Raw genomic sequence first — 20,422 nt, 5'->3', positions numbered from 1 at the left:
TCATTTAATTTGATTAGTTAGTCACATGTACCCAAGTATAGTGAAAACTTTTGTTTTGTGAGCAGTACAGGCAGATCATAGCAAACAAGGACATACAGATCATAGATAATGGGAACTGCAGATGCTGGAGAATTCCAAGATAATAAAATGTGAAGCTGGATGAACACAGCAGGTCAGCAGCATCTCAGGAGCACAATCATAGATCATAGATCTCTGGCTGTTTAGACAGAGCAAGATATACATGTTTACGGATGCGCAGGAGATGAACAAAGCAAGATCAACATTATTCAAAGTCAGAGGTTTCCATTCAGCAGTCTAACAATGGCAGAGAAGGGGATGTTCTTGAACCTGTTGCTGCATGTTTTCAAGTGTCTGCATCTTCTACCTGATGGAAGAGGTTGGAAGAGAGCATTAATGGGCTGGAAGGGGTCTTTGATGACATTGGTAGCTTTTTTTGCAGCAATGAGTAACTGGAGTCCATGGATGGGAGGTTGGCTTCCGTTTTGGACTGGGCTGTGATATAACTTTCTGGAGTTTCTTACAGTCCTGGGTGGAGCAGTTGCTGTAGCAGGCCGTGATGCACCCGGATAGAATACTTTCCGTGGTGACTTTCCTCTCTGATATTATCGTCTGGTTTCCACACTGTGTCAAAGTTCAAACTTTATCAATAACATGAGTAATACAACCTGCACGGATATGACACCCAGTTCTGTTCAGGTGCAATCCAACCAACATGTGCAGGTCCCATTTCCCTTCAAATCTTTCCCAATGCTCCAGGAATCTATTGTCTGCCACTCTTCACCCCCAAGGCCGATCTCCACTATCCCTCTAGTAATTCAATCTCTTATTTCTATACTCACTTTAGGCTGCTGATGGTGTACTGATGTGTTCAAACAATTTACTCTCATTAATACAATTTGTGGAGCTGGATATGGGAGTGGAACATTGAACTATCATCAATGTGCTTTTTGCTGGAATTGTAGCGACAGCATCTAGAGGACTGGACTCTTTCAAACAACCTAACACAGGCCAAGACCCGGCCTGAGATTGAAGTACCAATTTTTATAGAAATAAAGAAATCAGGAGAAGGATGGGGACATTTGGTCCTTCCAGGTTGCTTTACTATTTGATATGATCATGACTGATTCTCCATCTCAATGCATATTCATTTTATCAATCCACACCCCTTGATGCTTTTGATACCTTTATTAATCACTTTCTTGAATATACTCAGTTACCTAACTTCTGCTGCCTTCCGTCATTACAAATTCACAGGTTGAAAGAGGAGTTGCAGGTAGACATGGTGGTGAAGAAGGCATTCAGTATGCTTACCTTTATTGGCCAGTGCATTGTGTATAGGAGTTGGGGCGTCATGGTTTCATGTTATGCCTGTGCAAGACATCAGCAACTTTTGGAATACTGCATTCAATTCTGGCCCCCCTGCCTTAGGAAAGATGTTGTTAAACTTGAAAAAGCTCAGAAAAGATTTACAAGGATTCAGTTGGGACTGAAAGGTTTGAGCTATAGGGAGAGGCTGAATGGGCTGGGGTTATTTTCTCTGGGGCATCCGATGCTGAGGTGTGATCTTATAGAGGTTTATAAAATCACGAGGGACGTGGATAGGGTGAATAGCTAAGATCGTTTTCCCAGGGTAGGGGAGACCAAAATGAAAGGTCTAGATTGAGAGGGGAAAGATTTAAAAAGTCCCTAAGCAGCAACTTTTACACACAGAGGCTGGTGCATGTATGGAAATGAGCCGCCAGAGGAAGTAGAGGTTGGTACAATTACAGCATTTAAACTGCATCTGGAGGGGTACAAGGATGGGCAGGGTTTAGACGGATATAGGCCAAATGCTGGAAAAAGGGACTAGATTAATAGAGGGTATCCAGTTGGCATTGAAAAGTTGGGCCAAAGGGTCTGTTTCAATCTTGTCCAACTCTGTGACTCTGAGTGTAGAAATGTTTCCTCATTTCAGTCCTCAATCACCAACCCATTTCCTGGGTCTGGGTCCCCTGGTCATAGACTCCCCAAACACGGAACCATCCTCCATGTATCTTGCCTGTGGAGCCCTGTTTGAATTTTATATGTTTTAATTGGATCATGTCTCATCATCTAGCGAATACAGACCCAACTGTAACAATCCTGAAAGAAATCCTCAAACAGACCTGTTTTCAGAGGCAGTTCTGCCATCCCTGGTATCAGTCCAGCGAAACTCAGTTGCATTCCAAAGTGTATCCTCTCTTTGGCAGGGTGACCAAAGTACTCCAGGCCTGGGCTCACCAAGGCCCTGTATAACTTGAAACACTATATGACGAATCACTGCTGTGACTCATATAGGCAAACTCTGGGCTTTTCCTGCCAGAGCCCTCACATCCGTGCACCACCACCATTCCCCATCTTGTCCTCACCCCACACTATCGCACCCCATATTTATAGCTTCCTATCCCTCCAGACTGTGGCTTACCCCAGGGATTGTCAAGTTTGATCCCTAGTCATAACCACTATCCTTGGAATCTTATTATCAACTGCCTTTGGCAGGAGATTAGGCTGAGATCTGGTCGTACCTATCACCATCTCTGTCCCACTTAGATTTTCTGTAAACAGCATCTAAAATCTTCGTATGTCATACTTAATGAACGAAGTTAAATATGGGAACTTGATCTTCCTTGACTCTCAGAATCAATCTGAAGTCCTCCATGCCAAAGCCATAAAAGACATAGGTAAGAAATAATTTGTGAAGCTTATTGGCTCTAATCTTTCCAGTAATAAAAATTCCAAGAGTGGGTGATTACATTGATGGTTGAAAAATCATGTTGGAATAACAAGAGCCAGTAGCAATCACTTTATGGAATTTATCCGCCCCATAAATTCTTCCTAACATTATTCAGCCCCAGCCAACATTATAGAGGAGTGCACCATAAAAATCTCTCAGATATTTTCTTTTTCCATCATTCATTCTTTACGTGCGTGTGTTTTGAATTCTGCATAAACCAGGGACAGAACCACTTGGAGCAGTAATCTCTTTCTGTCTGTGCTACATTATTCCTCTTGTATCCATTTAGAGCAGTACAAAATTTGTAATTGGCTCCAATCTCTGTCTTTCATTGAAGATTAAATGTTGGTGTCAAGGGCTATTCTTAGTTATTATTGTAAATTCTTTTGTGATTAATCCATCAAGATTCTACCTTCTATAATGCTTGCAAAGCATTTCTTTCTAAGGGCATTGCATTTAATAGCAGTGCGATTAGGGTCGGTTCTGCATTCTGTGCACTTCCTGTCTGCCTCCTATGAAAAGACATGGAAAGACTGAAGTCGACACAGACATGGCTTTCCCTAGAGTATGCACTGAATGAATACAGTCTTCAGATAAAAAAAGAAGCAGCTCAAAGCCTTTTCCTTTAGATAAGAGAAGGTTGAGTGGTAACTTTGTGGAGGTTTTTGAAAATGATCACATTTGAAGTAAGGCTCCATATTTCTGAAGGAGGCCTGATAGAAGTCCCCTATTAGAAATGCAGAGTTCTTTCTTAATTTGAAATGGAAGTGGACTGTCAATCTGAGAGAGATTACTACTCCTCAGAATATCCACGTTCATGATTAAAGTGTAAATCCTGGCCTTCAAGACAGTGATCTGAAGGAACACGCTGTTGTGTTTTGGTAAGGCAAACCAGGGCTGGACTTATGCAGTTAATGGTTGGTTCCTGGGGAATGTTGCTGAACAAAGAGACCTCGGGGTGGAGGAGCATTGTTCCTTGAAAGTGGAATCTCAGGTAGGCAAGGTGATGAAGAAGGCATTTGGCATGCTTGCTTTTATTGGTCAGTGCATTGAGTATAGGAGTTGGGGTGTCATGTTGCCCCTATCCAGGCCATTTGTGAGGCCACTTTTAGTATACTGCGTACAATTCTGATTACCCTTCTATCGGAAGGATGTTGTTAGACTTGAAAGGGTTCAGCAAAGATGAACAAAGATCTTGCTGGGATTGGAGGATTTGAACTACAGGGAGAGGCTGAGTAGGTTGAAGCTATTTTTCCTGGAGCTTTGAGGGCTAAGGGGTGACCTTATAGACATTTATAGAATCATGAGGGACGTGGATAGGATGAATAACTAAGGGTTAAGGTGAGAAGGAAAAGATTTAAAAGGGACTTAAAGGGGAAACTTTTTCACGCAGAGGGTATTGTGTGCATGGAATGAGCTGCCAAATGAGGTGGTGAAGGCTGGTACAATGACAACATTTAAAAGGCACCTGGATGGATATATGAATAGCAAGGGTTTAGCGGGATATGGGCCAAATGCTAGCAAATGGAACTAGATTAATTTAGGATATCTGGTTGGCATGGACGAGTTGAACCAGAAGGTCTATTTCCATGCTGTACAATTCTGAGACTCCTGCAACTCTTTATAACCCAGCAAGGGACATAATCCACAATGTAAAAATTACCCCGATTTTCCAGAGAACACAGACTGAGGTTCATTAACTTCTGAAGCCCATTCATCCTGTTTCCTTCATCAGCGCTTTGAAATTCCCTGGGATCCAATGTGGATTTATCTGCTGTGTCACCTATCTTAACAGATTCTTTGTATCACCTGCATTTCCTTTAAAGGTAATGATGGAGGTCAGTATAATTCAGATTGAATGGCAATGGGAAAGTGGTGAGAAATCAAGAAAATGGAGTAATGTTTATTTCTGCTCAAATCTTTCCCATTTTGTAAATGTCAAACCTAAGTGCACTTAAGTAAGGACGAAAAGTAAGCTAAACTTGGCAATGACCTCCAGAATATCTTAAACAGATTAAAAAAAAAGCACTTTCTCAGAGGCAACGCTATTTTTGCTTGTTTTAATGTGATATCATCATAACACAGAGCAAGTATTATGGTGACAGAAGCATCACTGCCTGTCACCTTCTGCAGAAGGCATTTTAAAATTGTAGCTAACATTACGCTGCAAGAAGCAAAGCTCCTAAACCTTTCATCTATCACATTGCAGAATCAATGATAGCTTCTGCATGTTCCACGACAGTGAGTGAACAGTCAGGATTAAACCTGCAGAGGTAGCTGTTGCCTAGGAGCTATGATTTTTCCATAACTTATTCACAATTTGACATTCCCATTCACTTTTGCAAGTGCTATACGTTCAAACCACACACTTTTTGCAAGTAGTCACCAGAAATCCTCATGAAGTAAGATCATGTTATTCCACTCCCAGTTAGAATCATGGATGTCTACAGCAGAGTAAAAGGCCCTTCGGTCCATCTGTTCCATGTTCAATCACTCTTTCACCTACATACATAGTGAACATGTGCTCATTGTAGCAGGAATTTATGAAGAGCAGGGAGGGGAAGTTAATATATTGCTGAATTTGCCAGTAACCAGAAAATACCAACTGGAGACAACTTATTGGATTCTTGTGAGTGCTGTAAATCTGAAACAAAACCGGAAATTGATGGTGAAACTGAAGAACATCAGTGGAAAAACTAATCAATAGGTGGAGATGGAGAGAGAGAGAGAGAGTAGCAGTTAATCAGACAAAGGAATGGGTAATGCTGAGCCCGGGAGAAAGAAGATGTGATTATAGGGGCCATTTGTGAGTTAACATGGCGTGGCTGTGATAAAAACAGCTCAGGTCATGGTAGGATAACAAAGTGTGAAGCTGGATGAACACAGCAGGCCAAGCAGCATCTCAGGAGAACAAAAGCTGACGTTTCGGGCTTAGACCCTTCATCAGAGATGAAGGCCTGAAACATCAGCTTTTGTGCTTCTGAGATGCTGCTTGGCCTGCTGTGTTCATCCAGCCTCACATTTTGTTATCTTGGATTCTCCAGCATCTGCAGTTCCCATTATCACATGTCATGGTAGGGCCTGGTTTGTGCGGCTTGGTAAAGGACATGGAAGAAGGTGTTCAGGCCCTGAAATTATTGACCTCAATATTCAGTCCTGAAGGCCACAGGGTCCCCAAGTGGATCATTAGCCGCCATTTCCACCACCTCCAGCAGGATGCTGCCACTAGCTACATATTCCACTCCTTTGACAGCCTTCGTCAGAGACTGTTCCTTCTTGCAAAACATCAGTTTACTCTCCTCCACTCCAAACACCTCCCTGCAACACTCACACGGCACCTTCCCATGCTATTATCATAGGTAGCTGCTGCCTGTTTACTTCCTCCCTCCTCAACATCCAAGGCCCCAGATATATTTCTGGTGAAGAAATGATTTACCTGCACTTCACTGAATCAAATCTAATGTATTCGCTGCCCACAATGAGGTCTCCTCTAAAGTGGGAAGACAAAATACAGACTGTGCAGAGTGTTGGTGGGGGGGGGCAGTGTTGGTCACTTTGCAGAACGTCTAGGTTCAGTCTGCAGAAATGACCTTGATCTTCCAGTTGCCTGCTGCTTCAACACACCAACTGTCTTCCTTGGTTAGCATTCCTGTCTTATGCTTGCCAAATTGCTCCAGTGAATTTCAGTGCAAGCAACTTGGGAACGATGCAGTCTTCAGAACGCAATATTGAGTTCAACAATTTTAGGTCCAGAGTACCTTCTTCCATCCACAGACCCCAGGCCCTATCATGATATGGGGTGCTTTCAGCATAGCCTACCCATTCTCACCAACTAATGGTGGCCATTATCTGCTTTACTTCTCCCTGAACTCACCAAAATTCATCTCTGTGTCTGCCTAATTGCTGTTGTCTCCCTCTAGGTTTCATCTCCAGCGGCAGTTTACTCCCCCCACTTCACCCCCCTCCCCCACCCTGCCTTCAGCATAAACACCACCTTTTCCTCACTGAAATTTTTTTAGAGGAAAGGTGACTGGACCTGAAACATTAACTCTGCTTTCTCCCTCCACAGATGCTGCGAGACTTTTTGAGTTTCTCCAGCAATTTCTAATTTGGTTGTGATGGATTCTTCTTTGATTTTTTTGCAGAAAGTGGCCAACATTAGCTGAGCCAGCATTTATTTCCCATTGTTATTGTCCCTGGAGGAGGTGGTGGTATGTTTGCCATGCCTAACAGTTAGCATGTCAGCATTGTAAAGATTACCTGTGTCTTATTTTTGGAAATATCCTAAAGCAGCCAACATAATCAAAGACCCAGCCCCCAACCCCACCACCACAATGGCCCCCACCCCGGCTAACGCCTCTTCCACTCTCTTCCGTCAGGCAGAAGCTACAGAAGTTTAAAACACATAACAACAGATTCAAGGACAATTTTATCTCCTCCATTGTCAGATGTATCAACAGACCTCTCATACGTCAGATCTTTCTCTGCACCTTCACCGTAGCTGTAACACTACATTCTCCATTCTGTCCTATTACCCTAATATACTTATGTAAGGCACAATTTGTCTGATAAGCACTTAATACAATATTTTTCACAGTATCTCAGTGCACGTGACAATAATTAATCAAATCAAATGGAATATAATCTGCAAAAAATGAATGTTAGACACTGTTGTGCTGCATAGCATGTCCTACTAATTTTTTTACAACAACTTGAAGATCAAAGTGAAGCTGAGCTCACTTATTCGTTTTACAAGATTCTGTAACTTTGGAGAGGCTAGACTTCATACTTTGGTAAAACACATTGACACCAAATGTCCTGTGGTTAAAACAAAGCTACCTAACAATTGATTTTATTGTTATGTTGCAGTTTATCACAGAACTGAGAAAATGGTCATTTTCACTCATGCTTTCAAGAAACGTTCAAGCGTCCGTATGTGAGCGGAAAAGAAATAGCTTTGAAAACTCTGAGAGGGGGATACTTTTAAGTTCAATTGACTGGTCAACAAACTGAGGATTCCCACAATTGAAAACAGTAGGATATCATCATGGAAAATTGAAAGAACTGTGAGCAAGGCAAAACATTCCATTCGCGTGGCTTGGCCCCTTGATCTTGAATTAGTTCCTTTTGCCAATGGTTTGCTGCCCATGATATTTCTGCTGAACTGGCTGCCAAACCCATCTTATTTTGTGAATGAATATGCATGTGCATTGGGATTTCAAGGAGCGAATGCATTTGCATATTTAAAATTTATAAGCATTTTTCCACCTGTTAATTGATCAACTTGTTTGTAATAAGTGAGTTTTTGTTTACCTTTTCATCAATGAAACGTGGTGTGATTTCCTTTTATCTTAAATTATGGTCCTGTAAGACATTAGCCATCCCAGTAGTTAAATAGGTTATTTATATATTTGTGAAGGCTCTTTGAATAGTGAGAACTTGATTGTCAGTTCACTTTTTTCAGTCACAGTCTTGTGATAGACATGCTCCTGTTACCATCACTGTATCATGAAAAAGATACAAAATCCCGCACTCCATCATCATTTCATGCTGATTGGACACCTGATTTTGTAACCAAGTAGCCTCTTCCTAGTCCAGGGATATTGGCCCAGATTTCCCAGTAGCCAGATAGACATTCCTGCAGCAAGGATGGGAGCTCTGCATTATGACCGTCCGGAATCCATAAGGATGTAAGCACAGAGCTAATGACTAATTCCCCTATCTGGAGCTCTTTGAATGTATCAATTTAAATCAGGTAACTCAGAAGGTCCTACCTCAGTTAAGTAAAGAGTTACTCCAAAAAAGCTAGACTGGCCTAGCTTTTCATACTGAATCCTAACACACCCCAACCCCATTTCCTACCACAGCATCCCCTTGCCTACAATTACAACTCCTGCAGAGTGCTCATGCTCCCCAGACTCAGACCCTAACCCAATGAGATCCCTATCCTTACTCCTTCCGAACTGTCCCCAAGACCTGAAAACTCTTGCCACCAAACCCAGGACAGTCTCTTTCTCCCAGTCACCTGATAACTTACGCTTCATACCTCAATCCCATCTGCAGTAGAACCTGGCATATCGCTGTCCTCCCAGGACCTGACACCATACTCCCACCATCAGACACAACCCTGAGCCCCCACCCTAGCCCCGGAACCCAGAACTGTCCTTTCTCTCACAGGGCTGCTGAAAATCCTGTATTCATACTAGACCCAATATGTCCCATCCACCCTGACTGAGCCCAAACACTCCATTACATACTTGCATCTCGCGACTGGCATCCAACACACCTGGCACCAATGTACTTGGCACTCTATATAACTGGTACCCAGCAAACCTACTTGCTACTCAACTGGTGTCCTTACCACCTGTGCTCTTACTTGTCAAACCTTCCAACTGTTTCCTATCTCCTACCCATGAGGTACACTACTTACCCAGCATTCTACTCATCTGGCATTCTCCTGTTGTAACTATACAACATAACCCTAGTTATCTTGTACCCTATCTACTTGGCACCTATTTGTGGATACCCTATCAAAGTGACACCCTAGAATCCTGCCTCCTGCTCACCTAGCATCCTAACTTGGCACCTTACCAACTTCGCATCCTACTGACTTGGCATCCTAGCATCCTGCTTACCTAGCACCCTACTAAGCTGGAACGCTACCCATCTGACTCTCTAATTTCACACTTAGCTTATGTTCTTATCCCCTCCCAAACTGGCTGCCTGTACCCGCTGGATCTTCAAGTCACGGATTATGGCTACTGACTGCTGTGAAAAAAGGCATGTAGTTTGCCTTTCCCCATTTCTCCCACACTGTAAGGAATTTGTCAGATTTGAAGTATAGCTCCACATTTCTGAAAGATCCCTAACTGGAATTTCCTTTCAAAAATGTAGAGCTTTTCCTTGACATCAAAAATTGAAAGAGTAGATTGGCAATCAATGTGTTTGCTACTGTTTAGATAATCCAATGTGTCTGTGAATATATTGTCTGTGTATAACAGTGAATTATAATAAACATTCTGTTGGATTCTTCAATACCATTCTACACACATTTAAATTCTAATGTTACAGCGGAGAACATAAACATTGGAGTATAAAATAAAATATCTTAGTGGGGGAAAACTGTATATCAATGCTGAGCTGCCTTGTTGAACCACTGTCTATATATCGGCTGGGTGCAGGCATAAAATGCGATAGGGTTAAGATTAGGGTTAGGGTTAGAGTTAGTGCAGTACTGAGAGAGTGCTGCTCAGTCAGTGACACTGTGTTTTGAATGGCATACTAAATAACATTTAAACATAGCATTTTAAGGAGGGTGTTCAAGGATTTTGATTCAGTGACAAGGAAGGGATCTTGCAGTTAGTGGGGCTCATATGCACCTCAGACTCATACAGCACAGAAATAGATCCTATGGTCCAACCTGCCCATGTTAACCAGGCTTCCTAAACTGAACTAGTCCCATTTGCCTGCTTTTGACCCATATCTCTCTAAGCCTTTCCTACACATGTACCTTTCCAAATGTCTTTTAATTGTTATAAATGTACCCCCTCTACCGATTCATCTGGCAGCTAGTTCCATTGATGCACCACACTCTGTGTGAAAAAGTTGCCCCTCAGGTCCCTTTTAAATCATCATCCTCTCACCTTAAAACTATGCCCTCTAGTCTTGGACTCCCCTACACTGAAGAAAAGACTTTGACTATTCACTTAATCTCTGCCCCCTCATGATTTTAAAAATCTCTATAAGGCCACCTATCAGCCTCCTACAATCCAGGGCAAAATGTCCCAGCCTATCCAACCTCCCCTATAATTCAAACCTTCCAGTCTTGGTAATGTTCTTGTAAATATTTTTTGCATCCTTTCCAGTTTGATAATATCCTTCCAAATCAAGGTGACCAGAATTGCATATAGCATTCCAAACGTGCCCTTACCAATGTCTTGTATAGGCACAATAAGACGTCCCAACTCCTATGCTCAGTGCTCTGACCAAAGAAGGCAAGTGTGCCAACTGTCTTCTTTACCACGCTGTCTGCCTGTGATGCTACTTCCAAGGAGTCTATATCATGGAGTCATAGAGTGATGGAGTCCTACAGCACGGAGATAAGCCCTCTGGCCCAAACTGGTCCATGTTGACCAAAGTGTCCATCCATGCTGACCCCATTTCCCTGATCATGACTCATATACTTCTAAAACTGTCCTGTCCATATATTTGTCGAAGTGCCTTTTAAGTGTTGTTAATGTACCTGCCTTAGCCACTTCTGCTGGCAGCTTATTCCATATATGTGCCACCCTCTGAGTAAAAAAAAATGCTGCCCATCAGGTTCCCACGTATTCTTTCCCCTCTTACCTTAAACTGATGCCCTGTAGTCCTCGATTTCCTAACTCTGGGAAAAAGACTGAGCGCATTCACCCTATCCCTACCTCTCATGGTGACATGTTGGCTCAGTGGCTAGCACTGCTGCCTCACAGCTCCAGGGACCTGGGTTCAATTCCACCATTGAGTGACTGTCTGTGTGAAATTTGTACATTCACCTTGTGTCTGCATGGGTTTGCTCCAGTTTCCTGCCACAGATCAAAGATGTGCAGGTTAGGTGGATTGGCCATGCTAAATTGCCCATCGTGTCTGGAGTGGGAAATGCAGGGATCGGTCTGGCTGTGATGCTCTTTGGAAGCCTGTACTTGATGGGCTGTTTCTACACTGTAGGGATTCTATAATTCATGATCTTATATACTTCTGTAAGATTCACCCCTCAGACTCCTACACTCTAAAGAAAAAAAAAACCTACCTTGTCCAACCTCTCCCAACAACTCAGTCCCTTGAATCCTGGCAACATCCTTGTAAACCTCTTCAATACTCTTTCCAGCTTAATTAGAGCTTTCCAACAGAAGGGTGACCAAAACTGAACTTCTTCTAGACAAGAGAGCTTATCTGTTTTGCAGATGTTGTTAAAAGAGGATTAGCGAGTAACTTTAATGCACCTTGGAGATGGTACACACTGTTACCAATAGTACATATTAAAGGTAGCGGATAATTGCTTTGGTCTGAATGGTGTTGAGTTTCCTGAGTGCAGTTGGACCTGCACTCACTCAGGTGCCCTTGGGTTGGTCCTTTTAGATGGTGGGCCAGCATTGGGAAGTCTGGAAGTGAGTTCCTTGCCTCCTCTCTCCTTATCCAATGATCATTTTACCAGTCATGCAGTAGACCCAGATGTACAGAAAATTATTTTCCCATGCAGCGATGATGCAGGAGCACTCTGTCAAACCCAATAACTCAGTTCAAAACAGATCTCCCAAAACCACTCCTTCATACTTTCAGAGATTTTGCAATAGCAGACTGTAATGTCTATCACCTACCTGCAAGTTAAATGCCTCTCGCAGTAAATAGTGAGTATTGGGGTAATACTCTCTCACAGGCAAAAACATGACACTTCAGTGGGCCTTGTTACGATATTGCTTTAAGAGAGAATATAATGATGAAAAAGGAACCAGTGGCAGCCTAGCTTATAGTGTTGTGAAGATGTAACAGTGTTTTCCTGTAACAATCAAAGCTGAACCCTTTACAGTGAATCTGTTTGCTGGGTAATCTCTTAATCTATATACAAATAAACAGAAACTTTGTTCTGTTTACCAGTCAATAGACAATAAACAATAGGTGCAGGAGTAGGCCATTTGGCCCTTCGACCCAGCACCACCATTCATTATGATCATGGCTGATCATCCACAATCAGCATCCTGCTCCTGCCTTATCCCCATAACCCTTGATTCCACTATCTTTAAGAGCTCTATCTATCTCTTTCTTGAAACTATCCAGAGACTTGGCCTCCACTGCCTTCTGGGGCAGAGCATTCCATATATCCACCACTCTCTGGGTGAAGAGGTTTCTCCTCAACTCTGTTCTAAATGGCCTACCTCTTATTTTTAAACTGTGTCCTCTGGTTCTGGTCTCCCCCATCAATGGAAACATACTTCCTGCCTCTAGATTGTCCAATCCCTTAATAATCTTATATGTCTCAATCAGATCCCCTCTCATCCTCCTAAACTCAAGTGTATACAAGCCCAGAGATAATGGGAACTGCAGATGCTGGAGAATCCAAGATAACAAAGTTTGGAGCTGGATGAACACAGCGGGCCAAGCAGCATCTCAGGAGCACAATAGCTGACGTTTCGGGCGTAGACCTTTCAGCAGAGAATCTGCTCTCTGATGAAGGGTCTAAGCCCGAAACGTCAGCTTTTGTGCTCCTGAGATGCTGCTCGGCCTGCTGTGTTCATCCAGCTCCAAACTTTGTTATCTTGTATACAAGCCCAGTTGCTCCAACCTTTCACCATATGATAGTCTCGCCATTCCGGAATTGACCTCGTGAACCTATGCTGCACTCCCTCAATAGCAAGAATGTCGTTCCTCAGATTTGGAGACCAAAACTGCACACAATACTCCAGGTGCGGTCTCACCAGGGCCCTGTACAGCTGCAGAAGTACCTCTTTGCTCCTATACTCAATTCCTCTTGTTATGAAGGCCAGCATGCTATTAGTTTTCTTCACTGCCTGCTGTACCTGCATGCTTGCTTTCATTGACTGATGTACAAGAGCACCTAGATCTCATTGTGCTTCCCCTTTACCTAACTTGACTCCATTGAGATAGTAATCTGCCTTCCTGTTCTTGCCAGCAAAGTGGATAACCACACATTTATCCACATGAAACTGCATCTGCCATGCATCTGTCCACTCACCTAGCCTGTCCAAGTCACCCTGTATTCTCATAACATCCTCCTCACATTTCACACTGCCACCCAGCTTTGTGTCATCATCAAATTTGCTAATATTACTTTTAATGCCTTCATCTATATCATTAATGTATATTGTAAATAGCTGCGGTCCCCACACCGAACCTTTTGGAATGCCACTGGTCACTGCCTGCCATTCCGAAAGGGACCCATTTATCACTACTCTTTGCTTCCTGTCAGCCAGCCAATTTTCAATCCAAGCCAGTATTTTGCCCCCAATACCATGTGCCCTAATTTTGCTCACTAATCTCCTATGTGGGACTTTATCAAAGGCTTTCTGAAAGACCAGGTATACTACATCCACTGGTTCTCCCTTGTCCATCTTCATAGTTACATCCTCAAAAAATTCCAGAAGATTAGTCAAGCATGATTTCCCCTTTGTAAATCCATGCTGACTCTGACCTATCCAGCCACAGTATGAGATTGGTAAATTTGTGTTGAGTAAACACAGATCCGTAAATTTCAAGAATGGGAATCAAATAAACTGAGTTCACATCAGGGTCAGATCAACTGGATTTCTCTGGTTTATTCACATGTGTGCCCACCCTAGTATTGGCTGCTACATTAGGACTCTCTATGATCGTTAACACTGTATGAAGATTGTATGATGCCAGCATCATCATCTTAAAGTGCAGGGAACTGCAGGATCTGCTTCTGCCCTTCTGAGGAAGGATCACTCAACCTGAAATGTGAACCCTGATTTCTCTCCACAGATGCTGCCAGACCTGCTGAGCTTTTTCAGCAATTTCTGTTTTGCCTAAGATCTGTTTGGTCTAGTGTGGGAGAAGAAGGCCACTTACTTGTCCAAATAGAGGAGTCTTTTATTGTTAACAAGTTATAGTTTGTTACATGGTCATAATTAATATAGGTTACATTGATTTAACAGTCATAGTTACAAAAAATTTGAGGAGGATGGAGATCAGGTTACATGTCTTTGAGAACCAAGCTGTACATGTGACATCATCATGGCGTGTGGTATTTACGGCACTCTTGTATTATTAACCCTTTCAGATACATAAATCATAGCACAATTGGTCATAGCTGGAAATGTTTCATTTACCATTCTGTGGCCATTCAGCTTCCATAGTGTCAGGTCCAGTCAACTGAGGGTCCAAACAGCTAACCTATTTATTGATAATAAAATGTGAGGCTGGATGAACACAGCAGGCCAAGCAGCATCTCAGGAGCACAAAAGCTGACGTTTCGGGCCTAGACCCTTCATCAGAGAGGGGGATGGGGGGAGGGAACTGGAATAAATAGGGAGAGAGGGGGAGGCGGACCGAAGATGGAGAGTAAAGAAGATAGGTGGAGAAGGTGTGGGTGGGGAGGTAGGGAGGGGATAGGTCAGTCCAGGGAAGACGGACAGGTCAAGCAGGTGGGATGAGGTTAGTAGGTAGCTGGGGGTGCGGCTTGGGGTGGGAGGAAGGGATGGGTGAGAGGAAGAACTGGTTAGGGAGGCAGAGACAGGTTGGACTGGTTTTGGGATGCAGTGGGTGGGGGGGAAGAGCTGGGCTGGTTGTGTGGTGCGGTGGGGGGAGGGGATGAACTGGGCTGGTTTAGGGATGCAGTGGGGGAAGGGGAGATTTTGAAACTGGTGAAGTCCACATTGATACCATATGGCTGCAGGGTTCCCAGGCGGAATATGAGTTGCTGTTCCTGCAACCTTCGAGTGGCATCATTGTGGCAGTGCAGGAGGCCCATGATGGACATGTCATCAAGAGAATGGGAGGGGGAGTGGAAATGGTTTGCGACTGGGAGGTGCAGTTGTTTGTTGCGAACTGAGCGGAGGTGTTCTGCAAAGCGGTCCCCAAGCCTCCGCTTGGTTTCTCAATTATTATAATATTATCTTGGAATCTCCAGCATCTGCAGTTCCCATTATCTCTAACCTATTTATTGTTTGTTTTAACTGATCAGTGTCTAATGCGCTACATTCTAATGCAACGTATGAGCTATAGTATCATCATTTAACCTTCTTTGGTGCCGTGTTGAGGTGAGATTAATATTTGTTTTAATTGTTGCTAAATGTGAACCCATTGGCAAATCAGTTTTTATTACCCAAACTTAGTCGCCCTGGAGGAATGAAGATATGGGGTGGTATTTTATCCAGTGAATGGGTCTCATGTGGTAGCTGAAGAACTGTTGGGAGGCCTGTTTCATATTGGTTGCAGGCAGCAGCCAGTGTCAAGTACCCATGAAGCACTGAATTAACACAGTAAACTTTCTATAGAGATAGTAGGAACTGCAGATGCTGGAGAATCTGAGATAACAAGGTGTAGAGCTGGATGAACACAGCAGGCCAAGCAGCATCAGAGGAGCAGGAAGGCTGACGTTTCGGGCCTAGATTCATCTTTCTGAAGAAGGATCGAGGCCCGAAACATCAGCCTTCCTTCTCCTCTGATGCTGCTTGGCCTGCTGTGTTCGTCCAGCTCTACACCCTGTTACCTCAAACTTTCGATAGATTCAGTACCTTGGAGAGCAGAAATCCTGCTGCTTGAGAGTTGTATTAACATTGCAGACAGCGCCACCAGCAGGTTACACACGTTGGAGCCTCAGGAGCATCGTTCACTGGAGTGTAGGAGGTTGAGGGGGCGATGTTACAGAGGTTTATAAAATCATGAGGGGCACAGATAAGGTGATGGCTGGTGTCCTTTCCAGAGGGTGGAGGTCTTCAAGACCAGGGTGCGTATTTTTAAAGTGAGAGGTGAAGGATTAAAAAAAAGTCTTGGGGGCAATCTTTTTATGCAGACTGAACTTCCAGAGGAACTGGTGGATGAGAGTACAGTTATACATTTAAAAGACATTTGGATAAGTACATGAATAAGAAATGTTTGGAGGAGTATGGGGCAAATGCAGGCAGGTGGGACTAGTTTAGTTTGGGAACATGGTCAGCATGGATTCGTTGCATTGAAGGGTCTGTTTCCATGCTGTATAACTCTGTACTCTATGACTACAACTTAGCAGTGAGGGACCCAAGGCCAATGGTAATGAGGGCAGGATGGGTGCATGGAATAGGGAATTGTTAATAAGGGAGCAATGGTATGACTGGAATCACCTTTTATCAATTTGAGTGGCATAGCAAGTTTAGTGAAACAGTTGGATTTTTACAGCAATGCGACACATGTGTTAATGGTTAGGATTCTGTCTAAGGGTTTATGAAAACTCCATCACCTCTGAGTCGAAGGTTGTGGGTACAAGCCCTATGACAGGATTAGGCCTAAGTGAAGCCCAATATCCTGACCTATGAGCCTACAATATCGTGCTGAGAGAGTGCTGCTGAGTCAGTGACACTGTCTTTTTAATGGCATTTTAAACATGTTTCCCTCCCAGAGGGACAGAAATGACCCCACAGCCCTATTTTAAAGAAAAAGAGCAAGGAATTTCTCCCAGTTTCTTGGTCAATATTTATACCACAATGGTGTAGCAGGGTGGCTCGGTGGTTAGCAGTGCTGCTTTGCAGCGCAAGGGAAATGCATTTGATCCCAGCTTTGGGCCATTGTCTGTGTGAAGTTTGCACATTCTCCCTGTGTCTGACTGGTCTTCTTCTGGGTGCTCCAGTTCCCTCCCTCATTCCAAAGATGTGCAGGTTAGGTGGATTATCCATGTTAAATTGCCCATGGTGTCCAAGGATGCACACGCTATGCGTGTTTGCCATGGGAAATGCATGGTAGAGGGGGAGGGTCTGGGTGGGATACTCATCAGAAGAATGGTGCAGACTCAATCTGCCAAATGGTCTGTTTCCAAGCTATAGGAATTCAATGAGCCAACATTGTGACAAACAGACATTCTGGTCGTGTGCCTGATTGCAGTTTGTGAGTTGCTTCTTGCATTGCCCACACTGAAGCAGTGATTATGCCTATTTGTGAAATGTCCTGTCATTGGGAAACATGCTGTAACTGTGCCTTTCTTTCATATATACATTGAATTATAACCAACTGTGTTGTGGTCCACTGGTCAGGTGGCCTGTGATCCTCACCCAGAGGCTACACCTGATAATACCCAAGAGGATGAGACACCAGAAATGTGAAAAACATATATCCAAGTCAATGACAACACCTTCAGGAGGGCAACGAGAGAGCATGGCTTAGGAAAAGAAAACACACTACATCTTATTTTAGTTCCTTTTTTATTGCATCATTCCAGGTGACTTATTCCATTTCCGAAATATGCATGTCCCATGAAGAAGGTTTCAGGCAGACATCTGGCTAATAGTTATTTTTCATTTGAATTGGAGAATTAATGCTCATTAAAATAAGCATTAACAGTAATGGAGCATTGCTAAGTTACTTTAAATGAAGCACACTGAGGATGTGTCTATGTAGATAAGCGGCTGTAATCCTATAGGCAGCAGTTCAGAAGGCATCTGAAACTGTGAGGCCAAGGTTAGAGCAAATTAATATCTTAAATGGAAAAGAGATTGGATTCCAGGCTGATTTTCACTGGGGAGCAAGGCAAGCTTTCTCATCCGCCTGCCTGACCTGACCTCCACTTCCACAGAGTGTTCGGCCCCGTCAAATATTTGGCATTTAATAAATCCAAGACATTACGGTTCATGCCCAGGAAAACTTTAGATGAAAGCTATCCTGAAATTAGCTTGAACCACCAAGAATTCAAGAAGTGAGAGTGTTCAGGAATCTGTGTTTGTGAAACAACTTCTGGCCTCATTTCTTTCCATAACTGTCCACCCAGGGAAATGAAGAGAAAAGTAGAAACATAGGCAAGGATAAACAGCAAGACTGGTAAAGGATGAAATAGATGGACAACAGAGAACTACCCCCAGGAGAATGAGGGAGACAAACATCAGAAGAATAGAGCAAGCAACAGAGATACATCTATATTAAGGGAAAAAGAGACAGGTAAAGGGAAGAATTTTCTAGGGCCTCTTCAAGCTTTTAGAAAGAGGTGTGGGGAGATTTAACTGAATGGGAGGAAGAGTACAGTTTTCTAATTTGCTGTTAAGCTCTCAGACCTTTCAGTCTAGTTGTCTTTCCTGTTGTACATACTCAGGAACCTGTTTTGTCCTCATTAGCATGCCATGAATACTCATTGATACTCCAAATGATATACACAAACTCAATCTTGTCAGTCACATATGGGAAACACATACGTTCGCAAATGTAGACATATCTCTGAGGTCTGTACCTAGTGAGGTGCATTCCTCTCTACTAGCCCTGGTGAGTACAAATGTCTTCAGTTACTCATTTCTTTCAACTAAGCCATTTCTTTGTACAAACACTTACTGTGTTAGAAGTGAAGCATCGCCATGTTGATCAGCCCACGGTAAGTCTACATTCATTCTGGCTTGTCGTTAAACATTTACAATATTAGTGGGGACGTCTGACCTGACCAACAAATCCATCCAAGTGAGGCTGCTGGCTGATACCAGCAAATTTCACAGGTACAGGCAAGGAGGAGATGAACTCACAAGGGGTGGAAGGATTCTGATTCATCTGATGAACGGCCTAGGCACGAAACGTCAGCTTTCCTGCTCCTAAGATGCTGCTTGGCCTGCCGTGTTCATCCGGCTCCGCACCTTGTTATTTCAGCTCAGCAAGTTTATTACAATGTCCTTTTTTAAGGCAGAACAGGACAAGTGAGGCTGTAGAGCTGTGACAATGTCACTGGGCCAGTAATCCAGAACACCAGAGTAATGTTCTGGGCTAACGTATGGGTTTGAATCTCTTCAAGACAGATGGTGAAATTTGAATTCAAAAGAAATCTGAAGTTAAAGACTAGCCTAATGGGATCCATGTAACCATTGCTATAAAGCCTATCAGATTGTTACTTGGCCTGACATTTGTGTGACTCGAGTACCACAATATGATTGACTTTTAATTGCTGTCTGAGCAGTTGGGCAATGAATTGCCAGTGATGTCCATATCTAATGAATAAAATGGCATAACACCCAAGAGGAATCCAGGGCTGGAAGTGCTCCACCAAACCTGGTCATTTTCATCCCGAGAGGTGACAATGCAAGAGTTGGCCCTGAATGGGTGCAGTGAACCATTGGGTGATGTTAGGATAGGGCAAGTATCCAGGATGGTGAGATTTCCCTAATGCACATTTCTCCCTTTTAAAGAGAGCTGGAGAAATGGATGGGGCACAGATAGTGATGGTTGGAAACTGAGCAACATTTTGGCATTTCTTTTATATTCTTTGCAGTTCAATTGCGCTATCATCTTTGCATGTTATGATCTGCCTGTACTACAAGAAAAACAAAACTTCTCACTGTACCTCAGTATATGTGACAATAATAAATCAAATCAAATCATTGATGAATTCTCACTTTGAAGACTTTCAGAATTTGGGGAAGAAGCTGTTGCCACAATTCTCAATTTCCAAACCCTCTTTGCCATTCGCATTCCTGCTGGTTGAAAGTGGCTCTTTCTAAAGTAATCTTGAATCATGATGTTACCGTTCATTCTCCATTTATTTCCCCTGCAGGGCAGCAACTGTGCTCACTTACCCTGATGAAACATTGCTAATTTCTGGGAAGGAGGATCGAACCTCAAAGGGTGTAGCAAATTATCATTGCTCCACATCCACATTCACGTGTGTATACAACTCAGCTCTGAGGGATTCATAGATAGGCAAGTGCACTTCAGAGTTACAAGTCCAACTGCTTGGACAGATATGGAGCAGGCCTATGAAACTCAGAGGAGCGCTGAAGGTGAATTGGATGTCAGTCCGGTTTGCTGCCATCATTCACTAGGTGGTAAATACTGGGTGTACAGTTGGAGGTACACGTGTGGGCCAGCCAATGCAGAGCAGTGGAATGCACCGACATGGACTTTGCAGGACTCAGTCAAAGCAACTCTGACATGGGTCTCGCTATGCATTGTATGGCTTCTTCCATTGTGTAGCGAGTGACT

This window comes from Stegostoma tigrinum, chromosome 14, assembly GCF_030684315.1.
Source record: "Stegostoma tigrinum isolate sSteTig4 chromosome 14, sSteTig4.hap1, whole genome shotgun sequence".
Classification (NCBI taxonomy): domain Eukaryota; kingdom Metazoa; phylum Chordata; class Chondrichthyes; order Orectolobiformes; family Stegostomatidae; genus Stegostoma; species Stegostoma tigrinum.
Note: the sequence above shows the minus strand (reverse complement) of the source record.